The sequence below is a fragment of the Mus musculus genome, chromosome 6, assembly GCF_000001635.26.
Source record: "Mus musculus strain C57BL/6J chromosome 6, GRCm38.p6 C57BL/6J".
In the NCBI taxonomy this organism is placed as follows: Eukaryota; Metazoa; Chordata; class Mammalia; order Rodentia; family Muridae; genus Mus; species Mus musculus.
In genome coordinates, this window is record NC_000072.6 from 4,088,699 (window position 1) to 4,110,016 (window position 21,318).

Below are 21,318 nucleotides of genomic sequence, written 5' to 3' on the forward strand. Positions count from 1 at the left end.
CATGGCCTTCAAGATATGCATGACCTTAGGAGACCCAAGGGATGTGTGGGATGTTGGAGGGTAGCACTGCTGCTGTCTACTCTGCCGACATGCTTCTCTCTTCCATTGCTTCAGGCGCATCACTAAATCCTGGTTCTTTTTAATTCCAGCAATCATTAGAGGCACATGATGAAGCTAAATTTCAAAATGGACACTCTGGCACCTTAATAATTGTATTTAATTAGTAACTTAAATTGATTTTAAATTTTAAAATTTGTTGACATTTGTAAAACACCATTTTAGATTAATAGAGTTAGATTTCATTTTCATGGTATTTGCTTTAGAAGGCCATATTTCCTACCACTCACCATCAATTTGCTCAAATTCGTAGTCATTTTAATAGTGTTTGTTATTAAATGTGTTGAGTGATCATCCTGATAGATTCAAAATGCCAAGAGAAACTTAAAGCCTACAGCTTGTTTCTTTTCCTATCCATGGATCGAACACGGTGACAGACACGTAATAAGCATCAGCATACCTTGTGGCTTTTTAAACAATGGTGGAGATTAGTTTTCTATACTTAAGAGACAAAAAATATTTTCAAGAAGGTTCTTCAGAGGTTGTTGAAATATGCCCACTAGTTTTATTTATAAAACTGATATGCAAATGTGGACTTGAGGAAATACTGACAACAAAATGCACACATGCATTTAAAATGCAATTCCCTCCCCTCCCTCTGTGCTATCTTCTACCTCCATTCTCTGCTGCTAGTTTTCTGTAGTGGATATCTATCTTTCCAGTTATACATACATGGTGATCTTTTAACTCTTGATTTCCAGAATAGAGCATGGCTGTGTCACCTGTGTACCCAAGCAATGTCATCTCAGTTTGTCTGAGTTTATGGAAGTATTCTGTAACTAGAACCCAAAAGATCCAGCTTCATTACCTTGTCAATCACACAGGCAGCTGAAAAGGTCTATTTCTTCTGTATCAATATTCACCTCAATGCATTCTTGGCTTTAGTTGCTTTGGAATCGTCAGTAATATTAAAATTATTTAATAACTCTTCCAAGAGTCATCAATAGTTGACATCTGCATTTCAAAATGATCATCTGGTATTGCTTTAAAACATTGTGATTTCAGTAATATTTTCATGAAACAGATTCCTACTGCCTTTGTTAAGTAGAAGTTTCTGATTGTGTCATGTGATGTAGACTCATGTGGTGTTTTCCAGAGGCAAGACTCACGAGAGGACATGTGATCTTCTGAGAGAGTATAAATAGGAGCCAATGGACAGTAATGATAGCCTTGCAATGATCTAGTGTCTTCACTAATCTTCACTTTGTAGAGAGAGGCATGGCAGAGAACTGTTGTGCATTGTTTTAAAATCACTTTTGCCCAGGACCTTGCTTTGGCCCCTCCTGGCTCCCTTTTGTTCCACCTGGCTTAGCTCCAGGATTGATTGCAACCATCCCTTACCTGGCGTCCCTTTGAATCCATGGATTTAAAAAAACCGCACAGACAGGTTTGTTACCTTAACTTGTCTGCTAGCACATTGCTGGGCACAAATATCTCCTGCCTGGAAATGCATGCCCTTATAAATTTATTATCTCTATCTCTCCTCCACATCATTGGCCACCTGCCTGCAGGCCCTAGCTCTCCCCAAGGGCTTGCATGATTACTCTCCTTCCTCCAAAGCACGGTAGAAAACAATTCCTTCTTTCCTTCCCTGCCTCTCCCTTTTCCCTTGGCGCCTGGAAGTCCTGCCACACCGGAATGCTTGGCAAAGTCCCACTTGTACCTTCCACCCAGCAATTGATCCTGAGCCATCTTTATGGACAAATCAAGAACCAGTTAGGGAACTAGACCTCAGTATCAGAACCTCCCCTTACAGAGAGCTTCTCCTGGTGTCCTGCTGGTTCTGGTCATTACTGCTGACTCATGCTGATTCAGCAGAGACCTGGCTGTTTCTGCTGGATTGTGACACCACTGCTAATTCCTGTTTGGTGTCCTGACATTACTGAGTTGGACTGCTGGTATCCTGACAACAGAGATTGGAATCATCCCAAAGAACTACTTTTAAATAGGTCTACATCCCCTTGTCCTATTTACCATCTTTTCTCCCCTGCCTTTGGACAGTGGGGTAGAAGTAGGGTTGAAACATTTGAAAACCCTTATTAAAGTAGGTTTTAAAAAAATCTAAGCCTAAAACTTCTACTCTTGATGTCCTTCATGGAATGTCAATATCAGTAGATATAACTTGAGCTACTTTGCAATAGTAACCTTGTGATAAAGGTGTTTTTTTTTTTTAATTGGATATCATTAGGTCTATTGATGTTCAAATAAAAATATAAGGACTTATAACTTTTTCTTAGACAAAAATAAGTGAAGATGGGGCATAACTTGAAAGACACAAAAAGAGAGTTGGAAATGTTGGTATCTTTGTGTTAGAAACAATTTTTTAAACAAACTTCAACAGTCATTAACCACAAAAGGAAGTTTTTAATAAATGTTTACCATGTTAAAAATAAATCCTATTAATTAAAAAGAATTAAAAGAGTGTTTCAGTTTGAACATGCTAATAGTAAATTCAGAGTCATCAATAGTAGAATGGTGTCTCATTGAGGAGAAGAACGTATAAAGCACTTCCTTCCCCTTAGTGTAGCTTAACCAAATGTGTAATCAAGTTTGAACTCTCTACTTCTGTCTTCCTGCATCTCCAACCATTCCTGTCTGTCTATTGTAAGAGTTTAATCTGGGTTTCTCTAACAAAAATCTTTACTCTCTTTCATTGAACAGCACAGAAAGCATCATGTAAGGACAGAATGAGGGATACTTCACAGAAATCTTTAATAGAATTTTACAAGGGATTCAGTCATTGACTCCTACTGACCCCATCTGACACAGAAAACAAAGAAACACGAGTGAACAGTAGCTGAGCCCTGCTTCCATCATTTGTGCTGGATCTTCATTTTAGACAGCAACTTCCAGCTTATATTCTGTTTCCATCAATTATTAACATACATGCAAACACGTATGCAGTTTTATCTGGCTAAAGAGCACAGAGAACACATAACTTATAATAACAGTTCTGCAACAGTTTAGGTTGTAAATGTTGATTACATGGGAAATTTAAAGCAAGTAATATCTCGTATATTGTTTTCTGAAAAGCAGGTTAAGCAATAGGCTGAGTACAATAGGCTGAAAAATCAGTCTTAGGGAATGAGTGACCCCAGGATGTAATATTAACTTTGTCTGTGAGGTCCAGCAAAATTTACAATCTTTGCAATGTGCAAGATATTTTTATAATGATGATTTCACCAGGAAGTGTTGAAAAGCTGCTAAATAAATGTTTTTGTAATATATGTTTCAGACACAGGGTTCTGTGAAAATTATATTAAAAACTGTAAATGGGATCTTGGTTCCGGGACTCAGCAGAACTTAGGAAATTAGTCTGAACAGGTTAGAGGGTGCGCCAGAGAACCGGGCAGCTTCTGGGACGGGCAGAAGCACAGAGCCGCTGAGGCAGCACCCTTGGCGGGCCGCAGACAGCCGGCCACCATCCGGACCAGAGGACAGGTGTCCGCCTGGCTTGGGAGGCGGCCTCAGCCTCAGCAGCAGCAGCAGCCGCCATCTGGGTTCCAGGACTCCACGGGACCTAGGAAATTAGTCTGAACAGGTTAGAGGGTGCGCCAGAGAACCGGGCAGCTTCTGGGACAGGCAGAAGCACAGAGCCGCTGAGGCAGCACCCTTGGCGGGCCGCAGACAGCCGGCCACCGTCCGGACCAGAGGACAGGTGTCCGCCTGGCTTGGGAGGCGGCCTCAGCCTCAGCAGCAGCGGCCGCCATCTGGGTTCCGGGACTCTGCGGGACCTAGGAAATTAGTCTGAACAGGTTAGAGGGTGCACCAGAGAACCGGACAGCTTCTGGGACGGGCAGAAGCACAGAGCCGCTGAGGCAGCACCCTTGGCGGGCCGCAGACAGCCGGCCACCGTCCGGACCAGAGGACAGGTGTCCGCCTGGCTTGGGAGGCGGCCTCAGCCTCAGGAGCAGCGGTCACCATCTTGGTTCCAGGACTCCCTGGAAATTAGGATTTTAGTCTGCACAGGTGAGAGTCTGCACCACAGAAGCTGACAGCTTCTGGGAACTGCCAAAGCAACACAGCTTCTGAGAGAGGCCCTGTTTTGGGCCTTCTTCTTCGACCAGGAGGAGGTCCAAAAACAAGATATCTGCGCACCTTCCCTGTAAGAGAGCTTGCCAGCAGAGAGTGCTCTGAGCACTGAAACTCAGAGGAGAGAATCTGTCTCCCAGGTCTGCTGAGAGACGGTAACAGAATCACCAGAAGAACAATCTCTAAACAGAGTCAACTATAACTACTAACTCCAGAGATTACCAGATGGCGAAAGGTAAACGTAGGAATCCTACTAACAGGAACCAAGACCACTCACCATCATCAGAACCCAGCACTCCCACTTCGCCCAGTCCAGGGCACCCCAACACACCCGAAAACCTAGACCTAGATTTAAAAGCATATCTCATGATGATGGTAGAGGACATCAAGAAGGACTTTAATAAATCACTTAAAGAAATACAGGAGAACACTGCTAAAGAGTTACAAGTCCTTAAAGAAAAACAGGAAAACACAATCAAACAGGTAGAAGTCCTTACAGAAAAAGAGGAAAAAACATACAAACAGGTGATGGAAATAAACAAAACCATACTAGACCTAAAAAGGGAAGTAGAAACAATAAAGAAAACTCAAAGTGAGGCAACACTGGAGATAGAAACCCTAGGAAAGAAATCTGGAACCATAGATTTGAGCATCAGCAACAGAATACAAGAGATGGAAGAGAGAATCTCAGGTGCAGAAGATTCCATAGAGAACATCGGCACAACAATCAAAGAAAATGGAAAATGCAAAAAGATCCTAACTCAAAATATCCAGGAAATCCAGGACACAATGAGAAGACCAAACCTACGGATAATAGGAGTGGATGAGAATGAAGATTTTCAACTCAAAGGACCAGCAAACATCTTCAACAAAATTATTGAAGAAAACTTCCCAAATATAAAGAAAGAGATACCTATGAACATACAAGAAGCCTACAGAACTCCAAATAGACTGGACCAGAAAAGAAATTCCTCCCGACACATAATAATCAGAACAACAAATGCACTAAATAAAGATAGAATACTAAAAGCGGTAAGGGAAAAAGGTCAAGTAACATACAAAGGCAAGCCTATCAGAATTACACCAGATTTTTCACCAGAGACTATGAAAGCCAGAAGAGCCTGGACAGATGTTATACAGACACTAAGAGAACATAAATTCCAGCCCAGGCTACTATACCCAGCCAAACTCTCAATTACCATAGATGGAGAAACCAAAGTATTCCACGACAAAACCAAATTCACACATTATCTCTCCAGGAATCCAGCCCTTCAAAGGTTAATAACAGAAAAAAACCAATACAAGAACGGGAACAATGCCCTAGAAAAAACGAGAAGGTAATCCCTCAACAAACCTAAAAGAAGACAGCCACAAGAACAGAATGCCAACTTTAACAACAAAAATAACAGGAAGCAACAATTACTTTTCCTTAATATCTCTTAACATCAATGGTCTCAACTCCCCAATAAAAAGACATAGACTAACAAACTGGCTACACAAACAAGACCCAACATTTTGCTGTTTACAGGAGACACATCTAAGAGAAAAAGATAGACACTACCTCAGAATAAAAGGCTGGAAAACAATTTTCCAAGCAAATGGTATGAAGAAACAAGCTGGAGTAGCCATCCTAATATCTGATAAGATTGACTTCCAACCCAAAGTCATCAAAAAAGACAACGAGGGGCACTTCGTTCTCATCAAAGGTTAAATCCTCCAAGAGGAACTCTCAATTCTGAATATCTATGCTCCAAATACAAGGGCAGCCACATTCATTAAAGAAACTTTAGTAAAGCTCAAAGCACACATTGCACCTCACACAATAATAGTGGGAGACTTCAACACACCACTTTCACCAATGGACAGATCATGGAAACAGAAACTAAACAGGGACACACTGAAACTAACAGAAGTGATGAAACAAATGGATCTGACAGATATCTACAGAACATTTTATCCTAAAACAAAAGGATATACCTTCTTCTCAGCACCTCATGGTACCTTCTCCAAAATTGACCACATAATAGGTCACAAAACAGGCCTCAACAGATTCAAAAATATTGAAATTGTCCCATGTATCCTATCAGATCACCATGCACTAAGGCTGATCTTCAATAACAAAAAAAATAACAGAAAGCCAACACTCACGTGGAAACTGAACAACACTCTTCTCAATGATACCTTGGTCAAGGAAGGAATAAAGAAAGAAATTAAAGACTTTTTAGAGTTTAATGAAAATGAAGCCACAACGTACCCAAACCTTTGGGACACAATGAAAGCATTTCTAAGAGGGAAACTCATAGCTCTGAGTGCCTCCATGAAGAAACGGGAGAGAGCACATACTAGCAGCTTGACAACACATCTAAAAGCTCTAGAAAAAAAGGAAGCAAATTCACCCAAGAGGAGTAGACGGCAGGAAATAATCAAACTCAGGGGTGAAATCAACCAAGTGGAAACAAGAAGAACTATTCAAAGAATTAACCAAACGAGGAGTTGGTTCTTTGAGAAAATCAACAAGATAGATAAACCCTTAGCTAGACTCACTAGAGGGCACAGAGACAAAATCCTAATTAACAAAATCAGAACTGAAAAGGGAGACATAACAACAGATCCTGAAGAAATCCAAAACACCATCAGATCCTTCTACAAAAGGCTATACTCAACAAAACTGGAAAACCTGGACGAAATGGACAAATTTCTGGACAGATACCAGGTACCAAAGTTGAATCAGGATCAAGTTGACCTTCTAAACAGTCCCATATCCCCTAAAGAAATAGAAGCAGTTATAAATAGTCTCCCAGCCAAAAAAAGCCCAGGACCAGACGGGTTTAGTGCAGAGTTCTATCAGACCTTCAAAGAAGATCTAATTCCAGTTCTGCACAAACTGTTTCACAAGATAGAAGTAGAAAGTACTCTACCCATCTCATTTTATGAAGCCACTATTACTCTGATACCTAAACCACAGAAAGATCCAACAAAGATAGAGAACTTCAGACCAATTTCTCTTATGAATATTGATGCAAAAATCCTCAATAAAATTCTCGCTAACCGAATCCAAGAACACATTAAAGCAATCATCCATCCTGACCAAGTAGGTTTTATTCCAGGGATGCAGGGATGGTTTAATATACGAAAATCCATCAATGTAATCCACTATATAAACAAACTCAAAGACAAAAACCACATGATCATCTCATTAGATGCAGAAAAAGCATTTGACAAGATCCAACACCCATTCATGATAAAAGTTCTGGAAAGATCAGGAGGAATTCAAGGCCCATACCTAAACATGATAAAAGCAATCTACAGCAAACCAGTAGCCAACATCAAAGTAAATGGAGAGAAGCTGGAAGCAATCCCACTAAAATCAGGGACTAGACAAGGCTGCCCACTTTCTCCCTACCTTTTCAACATAGTACTTGAAGTATTAGCCAGAGCAATTCGACAACAAAAGGAGATCAAGGGGATACAAATTGGAAAGGAGGAAGTCAAAATATCACTTTTTGCAGATGATATGATAGTATATATAAGTGGCCCTAAAAATTCCACCAGAGAACTCCTAAACCTGATAAACAGCTTCGGTGAAGTAGCTGGATATAAAATTAACTCAAACAAGTCAATGGCCTTTCTCTACACAAAGAATAAACAAGCTGAGAAAGAAATTAGGGAAACAACACCCTTCTCAATAGTCACAAATAATATAAAATATCTCGGCGTGACTCTAACTAAGGAAGTGAAAGATCTGTATGATAAAAACTTCAAGTCTCTGAAGAAATAAATTAAAGACGATCTCAGAAGATGGAAAGATCTCCCATGCTCATGGATTGGCAGGATCAATATTGTAAAAATGGCTATCTTGCCAAAAGCAATCTACAGATTCAATGCAATCCCCATCAAAATTCCAACTCAATTCTTCAACGAATTAGAAGGAGCAATTTGCAAATTCATCTGGAATAACAAAAAACCTAGGATAGCAAAAACTCTTCTCAAGGATAAAAGAACCTCTGGTGGAATCACCATGCCTGACCTAAAGCTTTACTACAGAGCAATTGTGGTAAAAACTGCATGGTACTGGTATAGAGACAGACAAGTAGACCAATGGAATAGAATTGAAGACCCAGAAATGAACCCACACACCTATGGTCACTTGATCTTCGACAAGGGAGCTAAAACCATCCAGTGGAAGAAAGACAGCATTTTCAACAAATGGTGCTGGCACAACTGGTTGTTATCATGTAGAAGAATTCGAATCGATCCATACTTATCTCCTTGTACTAAGGTCAAATCTAAATGGATCAAAGAACTTCACATAAAACCAGAGACACTGAAACTTATAGAGGAGAAAGTGGGGAAAAGCCTTGAAGATATGGGCACAGGGGAAAAATTCCTGAACAGAACAGCAATGGCTTGTGCTGTAAGATCGAGAATTGACAAATGGGACCTAATGAAACTCCAAAGTTTCTGCAAGGCAAAAGACACCGTCAATAAGACAAAGAGACCACCAACAGATTGGGAAAGGATCTTTACCCATCCTAAATCAGATAGGGGACTAATATCCAACATATATAAAGAACTCAAGAAGGTGGACTTCAGAAAATCAAATAACCCCATTAAAAAATGGAGCTCAGAACTGAATAAAGAATTCTCACCTGAGGAATACCAAATGGCAGAGAAGCACCTGAAAAAATGTTCAACATCCTTAATCATCAGGGAAATGCAAATCAAAACAACCCTGAGATTCCACCTCACACCAGTCAGAATGTCTAAGATCAAAAATTCAGGTGACAGCAGATGCTGGCGAGGATGTGGAGAAAGAGGAACACTCCTCCATTGTTGGTGGGATTGCAGGCTTGTACAACCACTCTGGAAATCCGTCTGGCGGTTCCTCAGAAAATTGGACATAGTACTACAGGAGGATCCAGCAATACCTCTCCTGGGCATATATCCAGAAGATGCCCCAACTGGTAAGAAGGACACATGCTCCACTATGTTCATAGCAGCCTTATTTATAATAGCCAGAAGCTGGAAAGAACCCAGATGCCCCTCAACAGAGGAATGGATACAGAAAATGTGGTACATCTACACAATGGAGTACTACTCAGCTATTAAAAAGAATGAATTTATGAAATTCCTAGCCAAATGGATGGACCTGGAGGGCATCATCCTGAGTGAGGTAACACATTCACAAAGGAACTCAGACAATATGTACTCACTGATAAGTGGATATTAGCCCCAAACCTAGGATACCCAAGATATAAGATACAATTTGCTAAACACATGAAACTCAAGAAAAATGAAGACTGAAGTGTAGACACTATGCCCCTCCTTAGAAGTGGGAACAAAACACCCTTGGAAGGAGTTACAGAGACAAAGTTTGGAGCTGAGATGAAAGGATGGACCATGTAGAGACTGCCTTATCCAGGGATCCACCCCATAATTAGCATCCAAACGCTGACATCATTGCATACACTAGCAAGATTTTATCTAAAGGACCCAGATGTAGCTGTCTCTTGTGAGACTATGCCAGGGCCTAGCAAACACAGAAGTGGATGCCCACAGTCAGCTAATGGATGGATCACAGGGCTCCCAATGGAGGAGCTAGAGAAAGTACCCAAGGAGCTAAAGGGATCTGCAACCCTATAGGTGGATCAACATTATGAACTAACCAGTACCCCGGAGCTCTTGACTCTAGCTGCATATGTATCAAAAGATGGCCTAGTCGGCCATCACTGGAAAGAGAGGCCCATTGGACACACAAACTTTATATGCCCCAGAACAGGGGAACGCCAGGGCCAAAAAGGGGGAGTGGGCGGGTAGGGGAGTGGGGGTGGGTGGGTATGGGGGACTTTTGGTATAGCATTGGAAATGTAAATGAGCTAAATAACTAATTTAAAAAAAATTAAAAAAAAAGAATATTGAGTCCATAAAAAGCAATTAAAAACATTTTGTATATATTTTATACTTTAGTAAGTAATTTACCAAAATGAAACCCAGAATTAAATTTCTTCTTATATATAATATATATAATAATATAATTATATTGATGAAATACATGATAATATAATTATATATACATATGTGTGTGCGTGTAGCAACAATTGCCATACCCCCAGACAATTATATTTGCAATCAAATGACACAGATTCAGACCCTCTTTAGGAAAAGCATGACAATGCCAGTGTATATGTTACATACTAATAGCATGCAGACCAGGCTCACTGTGAGATGGCAGTCAAATTGTAGTAAACTCAGACTGTGAGCTCAATCTTATTTTATTTGTAAGCCATTCCCAATATGCTCTTCAACTGATGCCAAGGGGCATTTCAGTTTCAGTTTGTGTATGTTTATTGTTAGGTCTCTGAGGACATCATCTCGGGCGGGGGGGGGGGGTGTGAGGGGGAGGGGAGGAGAGTAACACAGATAAAGCTCTTTGTATTAACTTATGATGGTTAAGAAAAGAGCAGAACAAGCAGAGAGTGAAGGCTAGGCCATTGAACAGCCATGTTGGTGGCACAGTGAGATCTGAAATGGAGATGTCACATTAAGACGTTTTGCAATGCAGCAGCTCTCACTGAGGAGTAATTAGGAAAGCTAGTATGGTCATAGGCTAGGAGAGTCTGCTACTGGAAGCAGGCCTTTAAAAGAGTAGACAGTAGAAGGCTGTGAGCAAGTACTACTCCCAAGAGCTGGGGCAAGAGGTCTTCAGTATGAAGGCAAACTACTATCAGCATGGTGTTCTTTCTATAAAGTATACCTGGCTGTATGACAAAATTGCCTGCAAATCCTCATGCAGATGTCTTAGAAATATTCTTTATAATTCAATTTGAAGAGCTATAATGGACCGATTAGACGTGAATCAAATAAAGTCAATTAAAGAGATTTTTCTCAATTTTTAATGTGAAGAAACAATTTGCTTTAATGAAGAGTACATAGTGGGACATGATTTGGAGGTTAGTAATTCCTCCTGAGAAAATGAGCAAAGATTATAATTTCATATTTTTAAGGTGTGTGTGTGTGTGTGTGTGTGTGTATGTTGCTCTGTAGTTTGCAGATGGAATCTATGTCCTTACATGTGGTAAGCAAGGCTCTAACATTGATCCATACTCCTACCCTGTTCATATATTTTAAATATAAGAAAAAGGTATAAAAGGCATTAATGGTATGGGACATTTGTGGGCATAGATTTATGGTAGTTGTCAATTTTATTTAATATGTTATCTTCAGCAAAAGGGCTCACATTAAAGAAAATTCATCTTGGAGATAGTTTCCAGGCTGTAAGTGGAGACTTGGGCTCATAACATTGTGATAAATGATTCCAAAATTATCAGTTTCCCCATACTGAGAAATAAATATTGAAAATACATTTAATCCAATATTTGAGGATCTGGAATTTTCCATATCTGTGTAAATTAAAAAGGATTATTTCTGTTTTTGTCTCACTTCCAAATAAATGGGACTCACACTATAATTTATTGATTTAGCTTTGTGGTAATTTTTTAAATGTGCCATTTTTATTTAACTAATAGTTTTAAATTGGGGAGAAAGGTTTGCACATCAAAAGCTGATGTACACAGAAATTTGCTCATCTTGGAGCAGCCAGATCTTGGGATACAGAATTTAACATTTGAATACATAGTAGCACGGTACCAACCCCCAACATACCAGTTAACACAGTCTTCTGGTGCTAAAGGTTAGAGAATGAAACTTTGGCCATTGTGTGGATGAATTGGATTCCACAATTACTTATCCTTCCATGAATAGGACTTTCCATGTACTATATGAACATGGATAAGTCACTGAGACAGGAAAGTTTAAGGACTATCTTAGGTCTGAGATGTCTATTTTTGGAGACTATCAACTCAGAAATATTACAACCCACCCATATTTTAAGCATTTTTTGATTCTATGAAAATGTAATGGGTTTTGTCACTGTTTCAGCAATAATTACTCAAGAGTAACCCTGTAAATGAGTATAATCTAATCTACAAATTTATTTCTATTGCCATTTAAAATGAGCATTGAAACCAACAGTCAGTGAGTATTGTTGACATAATGTTACATTTCTGCATACTTATTTTTGGTTTATATATTTTGCAATTACAGGTGATGGGAAAAAGGAATGCTAGATTACATGTTGGTCAGATAAATACAGATAATGATAGGTAGGTAGATAGATGAGAGAGAGAGATATAGATTGTATAGAAATAGATGATATAGATATAGATGGTAGATATAGATAGATGATAGATAGATAGACAGATAGATAGATAGATATGTAGATAGACATATAGATAAATTATGTACATATAGATATATAAACTAAATATATAGCTGTATAGATATAGATTGGAATATTGATATAAAAATATATAAATGATGCATAGATATATACACATATATATATATAGAGAGAGACAGAGAGATAGATGATATAAAGTAAAACAGCAAGGCTAGATTACTGCAGTGTCTTTAAATTATATAGATTATATCTATCTATGGATATACATATATTTACATATCTATCTAGCCTATATGTATGCCTATAATCTATATGTCTATCTATATATGTATTTATCTCTATCATCTATATCTACATCAGAACATATAGATATATTAGTATGTATTAGATTTATAGATGTATAGATAATGAAAATTATATAGATTATATAGATATATGGATATATAGATATGATATATACATAGGTCTAGATAGGCAGATAGGTAGATAAGTAGATAGACTAAGGCAACCAGCCACATAAATATAGATTTTTAAAGTGAATATTCTAGAAGTTGATTGCACAAAGCAATGCTAGGCTCTTTGGGAAGTTCTGCTACAGCCAATCCTTTTTTTTTTTTTTTTTTTTTTGACAGTTTAGGTCTATGCCATGTCACTCATATCACTTTCTTTATAGCTTCCCCCAATGAAAACTTCAAATCCATGTCTCTCTGTCCCTCCAACTGGATTCATGTCAGAATCTTTGTTAGATAGTGTTTTAATCTTTCAGAGAAAAGAGTCAGATTAGTCAGACACAAATAAGATATCTACTTCTGGTCAATCTAATTGACTGGCATAAATGCTGAGGTGTGTGTGGATGTGGGAGTGGGTATGATTAAGCCCAGTAGATACTCTAAGAGCGTGCAGTGGGTAGGAGAAAGTCTGTTATTCAGTAGCTTTTGATGCATTTCTAAAATGTGGAGAATTTGTGTAATGCTCCTGATATCTGAAGAATAAACAAATTCTACAGGACAGGCTGGGGAAATGTATAATCGTAACCTCACTGAGTCTGACCATGTACTTTTCCTTTGTTATATTGGCATTTCTTAACTGAAATGAGAAGAGCACCTTTTTTCTGGAAGAGAGGAAGTAGACTTGATCTTGTCTGAAGTATACCCAGCTTTCAGGTTCTCCATGCCAAGCTCTGTTGTACTCTATGTAGTAGAGGCAGAGTTTCACATTCTGGCCTCCACAGGGTCTTCACAAATGGAGTCTACAGGCTGTTCAATAGACAGTGATTCTGAAATCAAATATGAGTCTCACAATTTTAAGTAGAATTTCATGAACATAAATTTTTCTCTATCAAAGTTTGTATTTTTCCCCTTTTTATAAGAAGACCACTTCTAAAACAAAATTGAAGTCAATGTAGAATTTTTGAAACAAATGTTATCTTTGTTTTATTGTCTGCTCATCTATAAAAGTTGTTTGTTGCTAGGTAGAAAACATAAATTCTTTTCTTTTTTTTTTTTCTTCTTCTTTATCAGGGTAGTTTTCCTCAAAAGTTTAATATTATATCCTCAAGCTCACAAATGGCAGATTGATTTCTAATGGCTACCAAAGAGTCTTGTAAAAATTAGAATTGCTACAGAAAGAATACCAACACTGCTTTCATGGTGCTAGATAACAAAGGATTAGGCACTGCTATCCCAGCTCCTCAAATTGTGTTAAAATATTTAACATTATATTCCTGGATACAATATTGATGCTGTATTCTAGTTAGCACACACACACACACACACATACACACACTTTGTAAAGGTAAAGAGTTTTAATAATAATTTATGACATAAATATCCACTTTCAGGCACCCTCTAAAGTTGTTCATTTCTAGATTCCTTCCATTAATGACTAACTGATTTTTTTCATTATTTACTTACAGGTGTCTTTCATTAGAGAAGGATGGTGACCATTGACATTCTGCAGTGTGTTTAAGCATCTTTATTCTGAAGGCTTTGCAAAAATGGCCTGTTTTACTCAATAATCTATGACTTAAGAGTTACGAGTTAAGCAATCCTCAGTAGGAGTGTTGAGGGTCTATAAATATCAACACTGTCCTTTCCCCTTCATTGCAGATCCAGTGTAGTGATCTACCTGTGTGGATGACAGCATTTGAAGCAGAAGGAATCTCTGTATGAGAGTGGGCAGCCAATGTGCACATGTCACTTTGTTATAGATGACCCCAACATCCTGTTTGACACTCTAATTCTGGCCTGTTTCTTTTCCTGGTAACTTATTCCCTACATTCTTTAGAAAATTTCTGCTTGACTGTGTTAACACAACCTCTTCCTTCCATCTTTCCTTCCACAATACTCTTTAATACTGTTAAGATTGAAAACTCTGGGCTATGTTGAGTTTTCCTGCTTTGTCGACTATAAAAGCTTTCCAATAAGACTTAGTTAAGGTCCAGTTGGCAATTTTCTTCATTTCTCCCTTTCTCTCCATTCCCAAATAACAGTATCAATATGGAGTTCAAACGCCTATACTTTCTGGGCGCTTTTCAACTGTTTCTCAGTTCTGTTTCCTCCAGATTCTGCTTCCTACCACACTAGAATTTTATAGACTATAATCTTTTAAAAAGGAGTTCAGTGAGTTCTCTAGGTCATATTTGGCAAAATGGTGAAGTGTTCATTACATTTTAATTCTCCCCAGGGCCTAGATCCTGTAATTTCCCTGCTTAAAAAAAAATCTAAAAAAGGCCAAAGTAGACATGTCATGTGGCAAAAGTCAAGCTCAAACTCACACTTCCTTTCTTTAGGGGTCAAGACCTGCTTGCTGACCTTTCTGTTATTCACCCACCATCAAAGTATTTGTTTGTTTCAAAACCATCTCCAGTTTCACCTCATTAGGGTCCCTTTGTCTTCTCTAGGCAAAGCATTGGATCATTATTTCTCACTTGTTTTTTCAGACAAGAAATCAGTAGGTAATCAGAAGAAATGAAATCGTTCCGATTTCCATGAGTCAAAGCATTGCATGGGAGTCTTGATTTCCTTAGATTCTACTGTAGATGCTGTCTGTAATAACCACTCAACAACAGTAATGATTTCTCCCTTCCTACCTATAAGTTTTACCTAATCCATATCCTGATTGACCTTTCAATTAAATAAATTTTTTTCTATTCTCCAGCTGTGTCATCATAGGAAGAGTTAGAGTGCAGCACAGAGGAGGAGAGTAATCAGTGACCAAAAAGTTCTAAAACAGCTACAAGTGGTCCACTTCCTGTCCCAGGAACCTTGTGTATAGCAATCTTACTGGTGGATGAGGCCAGGTGGGAATTTGATGTCCTTCGTTTCTGCCTGTGCTTGAGTGAGCTTTTGAGGTCAAGCTTGCAAACAAAGGAAGCCTGAGATAGGCAACTGTATATCATCCTTGAGCAGGCCCTTGTTCTGACCTTGCTAGCCAACTTCTAATTTTTAACATTTAATTTTAAATCATAATTATCAGCCTAAACCATCATTCATGTTACCCATATTCATTCAAGTTAGTGTGCAATGCTCCGTTATAAAATGTTCTAGAGGGGTTATTCTCTTTGCACCTATTTTTCTGTTAACTATTATCCAGAAGCCTTTAGTCATTTTCTAATTACCAAAGCATTACTCTGTGATTTTAAATCTTTAGCCCTAACAACGTGAATATCTAGTGATGGATAAATTAATAAATCCATCCAATGAGATCCATACAACGACAGCCTTCTGGTACGGGATGTCTAATGCCAGCTTTCTCTAATTGAGCCAAAATGACAAATAGGCTATTCACTTTGATTTGGAAGAAATGATTATGATTGTCCCTTGTCACACTTCTAAGGAAATGGGTAATCCATGTTGAGTCTCTAGTGCTTAATTTCAGAGTCACCTTTCTCAGTTCACATACCCTTGGTTGAATCGTTAACTAGCAAACACTCCTGTGTACTCTCCACAGATACAAGTCATGCCATTGAGACTACTTGTCCATCTGTGTGGACAAATAACTTAGGCAAGTCCATTCAAGTCCCATGGAGTGGACGAGAACATGCCTACTCCTTTTATCTCACAAGCAGTAAAGATAAATAGTGAAGACCACAACAAATGCCTTTCCTAACTTAAGGAGAAACTTTATATAGATGAGAACAAGTAAGAGAAACCATGACACATATCGATGAAATTGTGATGGAGATAATGATAAAGATGGAGATAGAGGTAGCAACAGGAAAATGGGATAGAGAGCTTTGAAAACTGGTTGGTTCTGTATGTAAACACATCAAATCAAAAATGCACATTTTTATTTCTTCATTTATATTCACAAGATATCATTTTAGTTCCTAGTTTTGTCTCTTTCACACTGTCAAGAACTTCCAATAGAATGAATGAATAGTGATAATTTCATTTCCAAATTCAAAAGAAAACCTTCAATATCATACATTGGAAATATTATCAAGCATCCTGCTTTTTTACATATTTTGACAAATATTTTGTCATAACAAAAAACATTCTAGGGTGCAAAGAGAGTTTTGAAATTATGTTTGTTATATTTTATTTACCTCCTTCATTTATTGATATGATCTGCTTCTACTTTCTTTTGTTTTTTTTGTTGTTGTTTGTTTGTTTGTTTTTTTGTTTTTTCGAGACAGGGTTTCTCTGTATAGCCCTGGCTGTCCTGGAACTCACTTTGTAGACCAGGCTGGCCTCGAACTCAGAGATCCACCTGCCTCTGCCTCCCGAGTGCTGGGATTAAAGGCATCTGCCACCATGACCGGCTCTACTTTCTTTTAACACATTGAATTGCATTAATTTTCAAATGTCAAATCAACTCTGAATATATTGTTCTTTTTGAAGGTATTTGGTAATGATTTACATACCCTTATTCATTAGAGATTTTTGCCTGCAAAGTTCCCTTCTATTAATGATTCCTAATCTTTTAGAATTAAGAGTATGACAGGCTAATTACCCACATACTTGGAAGAATTCACTGGCAATGCCAACGCATCTTGATATTTTTCACATATTTTCCTAACAGTATTACTTGGTTTTGTTTTAACACCACACGTCAATCTGTTCCTATTGGCTTTGTTTTTCTCCTTTGTTTTTCACTCAGGGGATCTTTTATGTTTGTTTGTTTGGTTGGTTGGTTGTTTGGTTTTGTTTTACCAGAAAATCTGTTGTTAACTTGGTTGTATGGTAGAGTATTTGTTATGCCACTATAAACATTGAAATATTTTCATTTTTGATAAAATAGAGCAGATTCAGCTTGTTCATATAGTTCATTGCACTTTTTTTTTTTTTGGTTAATTTAGTTACTTTAAAGCTGAAAGGTGGTTCTACTTTGAACTATACATGATCTGAAACATTAAAGATCTAGATAACTAAGCAGAATTGTCAGTGAAGGTTGAAATAGAGAGATGTTGAAGGTTAAGAACACTTGCTCTTCCACTGTTGCAAGTTCTGTCCCAGCAACCACACCAGGCAGCTCACAGTCTTCAGTAGCTGCAGCTCCAGAGAGCTGGTGCCTCAAGTTGCTCAGACCACCTGCACTCATGTCCAGAAACCCACATGCAGACACATGCATCTATACAACTTTTGAAAATCATCATCATAATAAAATATTTTAAAGGTTAAAATGGAAACAAATCAGTACAAAGTCAAACACATATTCAAATTTTCCATTAAAAGAAAAATGCCTGCAAGATGCTCAGGTATAATGGAACTTCTCTGACTCTAATCCACACCACATCTCTGAACCAGGACTGTTAAAAAATGAGTAGAATTAAAAAACTACAAGCACGAAAATTATGAAATGACTGAAAACTAAAGCTCAAGAATACATTTATTTCAATTTTTTAAAGTTCTTTTGTGATCTGATTATGAAACATTTCAAATAATTACAGGATAAGCAACACTTTCCATGAATATGTTCAAGTCAAATTAAGGAACCAAAGAAGTTCATTTCTCTCCATTATTCTGTAGAATTTTGTCTACTTTTACAGAAAATATGTTTATGCTTAGATAAATGCCCAGAAATTATAAATTGTATTTAAAATTTCCAGTACTTATATGGAGTAAGTCAGGATTTCATGTTGGATAAGATAACAAAGAATTCTCAACTGAGGAATACCGAAGTTCTGAGAAGCACTTGAAACAATGTTCAACATCCTTAATTATTAGGGAAACGCAAATCAAAACAACCCTGAGATTTTAACTCACACCAGTCAGAATGGCTAGGATCAAAAATTCAGGTGACAGCAGATGCTGGCAAGGATGTGGAGAAAGAGGAACACTTCTCTACTGCTGGTGGAATTGCAAGCTTATACAACCACTCTGGAAGTCAATCTGGAGGATCCTCAGAAAAGTGGACATAGTACTACCGTATGATCCAGCAATACCTCTCCTGGGCATATACCCAGAAGATATTCCAACTGGTAATAAGGACACATGCTCCACTATGTTCATAGCAGCCTTATTTATAATAGCCAGAAGCTGGAGAGAACCCAGATGTCCCTCAACAGAGGAATGGATACAGAAAATGTGGTACATTTACACAATAGAATATTACTCAGCTTTTAAAAACAATGAATTTATGAAATTCTTGGGCAAATGGATGTATCTGGAGGATATCATCCTTAGTGAGGCAACCCAATCACAAAAGAAGTCACTTGATATGTACTCACTGATAAGTGGATATTAGCCCAGAAACCTAGAATACCCAATATACAACTTCCAAAACACAAAAAAATCAAGACGAAAGACCAAAGCGTGGATACTTCACTCCTCCCTAGAATAGGGAATAAAATATCCATGGAAGGAGTTGCTGAGGCAAAGTTTGGAGCTAAGACGAAAGAATGGACCATCCAGGGACTATCCCACCTGGGGATCCATCCCATAATCAGCCACTAAACGCAGACACTATTGCACATGTCAGCAAGATTTTGCTGAAAGGACCCTGATATAGCTGTCTCCTGTGAGGCTTTGCCAGTGCTTGGCAAATACAGAAGTGGATGCTCACAGTCATCTATAGGATGGAACACAGGTCCCCCAGTTTAGGAGCTAGAGAAAGTACCCAAGAGCTGAAGGGGTCTGCAACCCTATAGGTGGAACAACAGTATGAACTAATCAGTACCCCCCAGGGCTCATGTCTCTAGCTGCATATGTAGCAGAAGATGGCCTAGTCGGCCATCATTGGGAAGAGAGGCCCCATGGTCTAGCAAACTTTATATGCTGCAGTGCAGGGGAACGCCAGGGCCAAGAAGTGGGAGTGGGTGGGTAGGGAACAAGGCAGGGGGAGGGTATAGGGGACTTTTGGGATAGCATTTGAAATGTAAATGAAGAAAATATCTAATAAAAAATTTTTAAAAAAAGAAATCTTGGTTTGATGTTAGTAGTGAGAGAAGACTTTTTTTTAAAAGTGGTTTTGTTTTGTTTGTTTTTCTTTTTTTTTTTTCAAGATTTATATATTTTTATTATATATAAGTACACTGTAGCTGTCTTCAGACACTCCAGAAGAGGGAGTCGGATCTCATTACAGATGGTTGTGAGCCACCATGTGGTTGCTGGGATTTGAACTTCAGACCTTCGGAAGAGCAGTAGGGTGCTCTTACCTACTGAGCCATCTCACCAGCCTGAGAGAAGACTTTCTATTGGACCTTGACTTTCTCTCTCTCTCTCTCTCTCTCTCTCTCTCTCTCTCTCTCTCTCTCTCTCCCTCTCTCTGTCTCCCTCTCTGTATCTGTCTCTCTCTCTCTACACACACACACACACATACACACTTGAAAGGACTAAAGGGGGTTTGTTTTCTGTCTGGTTGAAGTCTCCATTTCTAGAATCTCACATTATATTTTCAAAACTCCATTATTTTCACACAATATGGAATATTTATGAGATTAAAATTAATATTCTAAAAACACCATCTGCAAGCCTTTTCTATGTTAGAATTAGCATTTTACCTGTTTGCCTTTTTTATTTTCCTAAAACTTAAAATGGGAAATATTTGCAGAAAAATACCAAAACTACTTTATTTGAAATGTGATTTAAAACAAATTAGCATATTTAATTATGTGAAGAGTTGGCAACAAATATATATCTCTTTTTATCCCAGTTACCTAGCAAAGGTAGAACTCTGTTTAAATAATGTGATGAGACTACATTTTCATATTAGTATATAAAGAAATGACTGCATCTATAATTTGCTTTTCAATGATGTTTAATATTTGAAAAATTTCCAATTTGCAACCGAAGAAAAATAAAATTTAAACCACCATTTCAGAATTTTCATGACCAACAAAAGATAAAAGGAAAGGAAAAAAGCAGCTTTGAAACACCCTGGAAAATCTACTTACCTCATGGCAAGACAAGCAAATTATATTCTATGGAGGAGAAAAAGCAAAGTGAAGAAAGTCTCAGCCAATCTGACAGCTCCGAGGGAGTTCGCCAGCATTCTTCATGATGGTCAAAGCAAAACCAAGAGCCATGGGGAGGAAGCAGGGAATCAGTGAGTTATCCAGTGCCCTGTAACTCATTCATCAACAGCCATCAACACAGATGAAGTGGAACTGCCAGAAAGGTTTTCAAGAGATTTAACTTTATTCTGAAAGCTACCTGAAGCAAACTCCTTCCATTCTTTAGTTGTCCTTTCCTGTAGAATAACAGCACCTTCAGTCGGTCAACAAAAATCAGGGCTGATTCTTGTTCTCTTGGTATGACCTCATTGTATTCTATGCTTAAATGTTTGTGCTTTATTAGTTTGTGCATGTGCGTGTGCGTGTGCGCGCATCCGCGTGCCCGTGGGTGCACTTGTGCACACGTAATGGGTCTCCTTGTCTGCATCTTGCTCCTTTTCTTGGGCTTTTTTTCATTCTGTTTTTTCTGTCCTTTTCCAATGTGTTAGATTTTGTTTTATCTTATTTTAATTTGTTCTTATCCCCTAGAAGC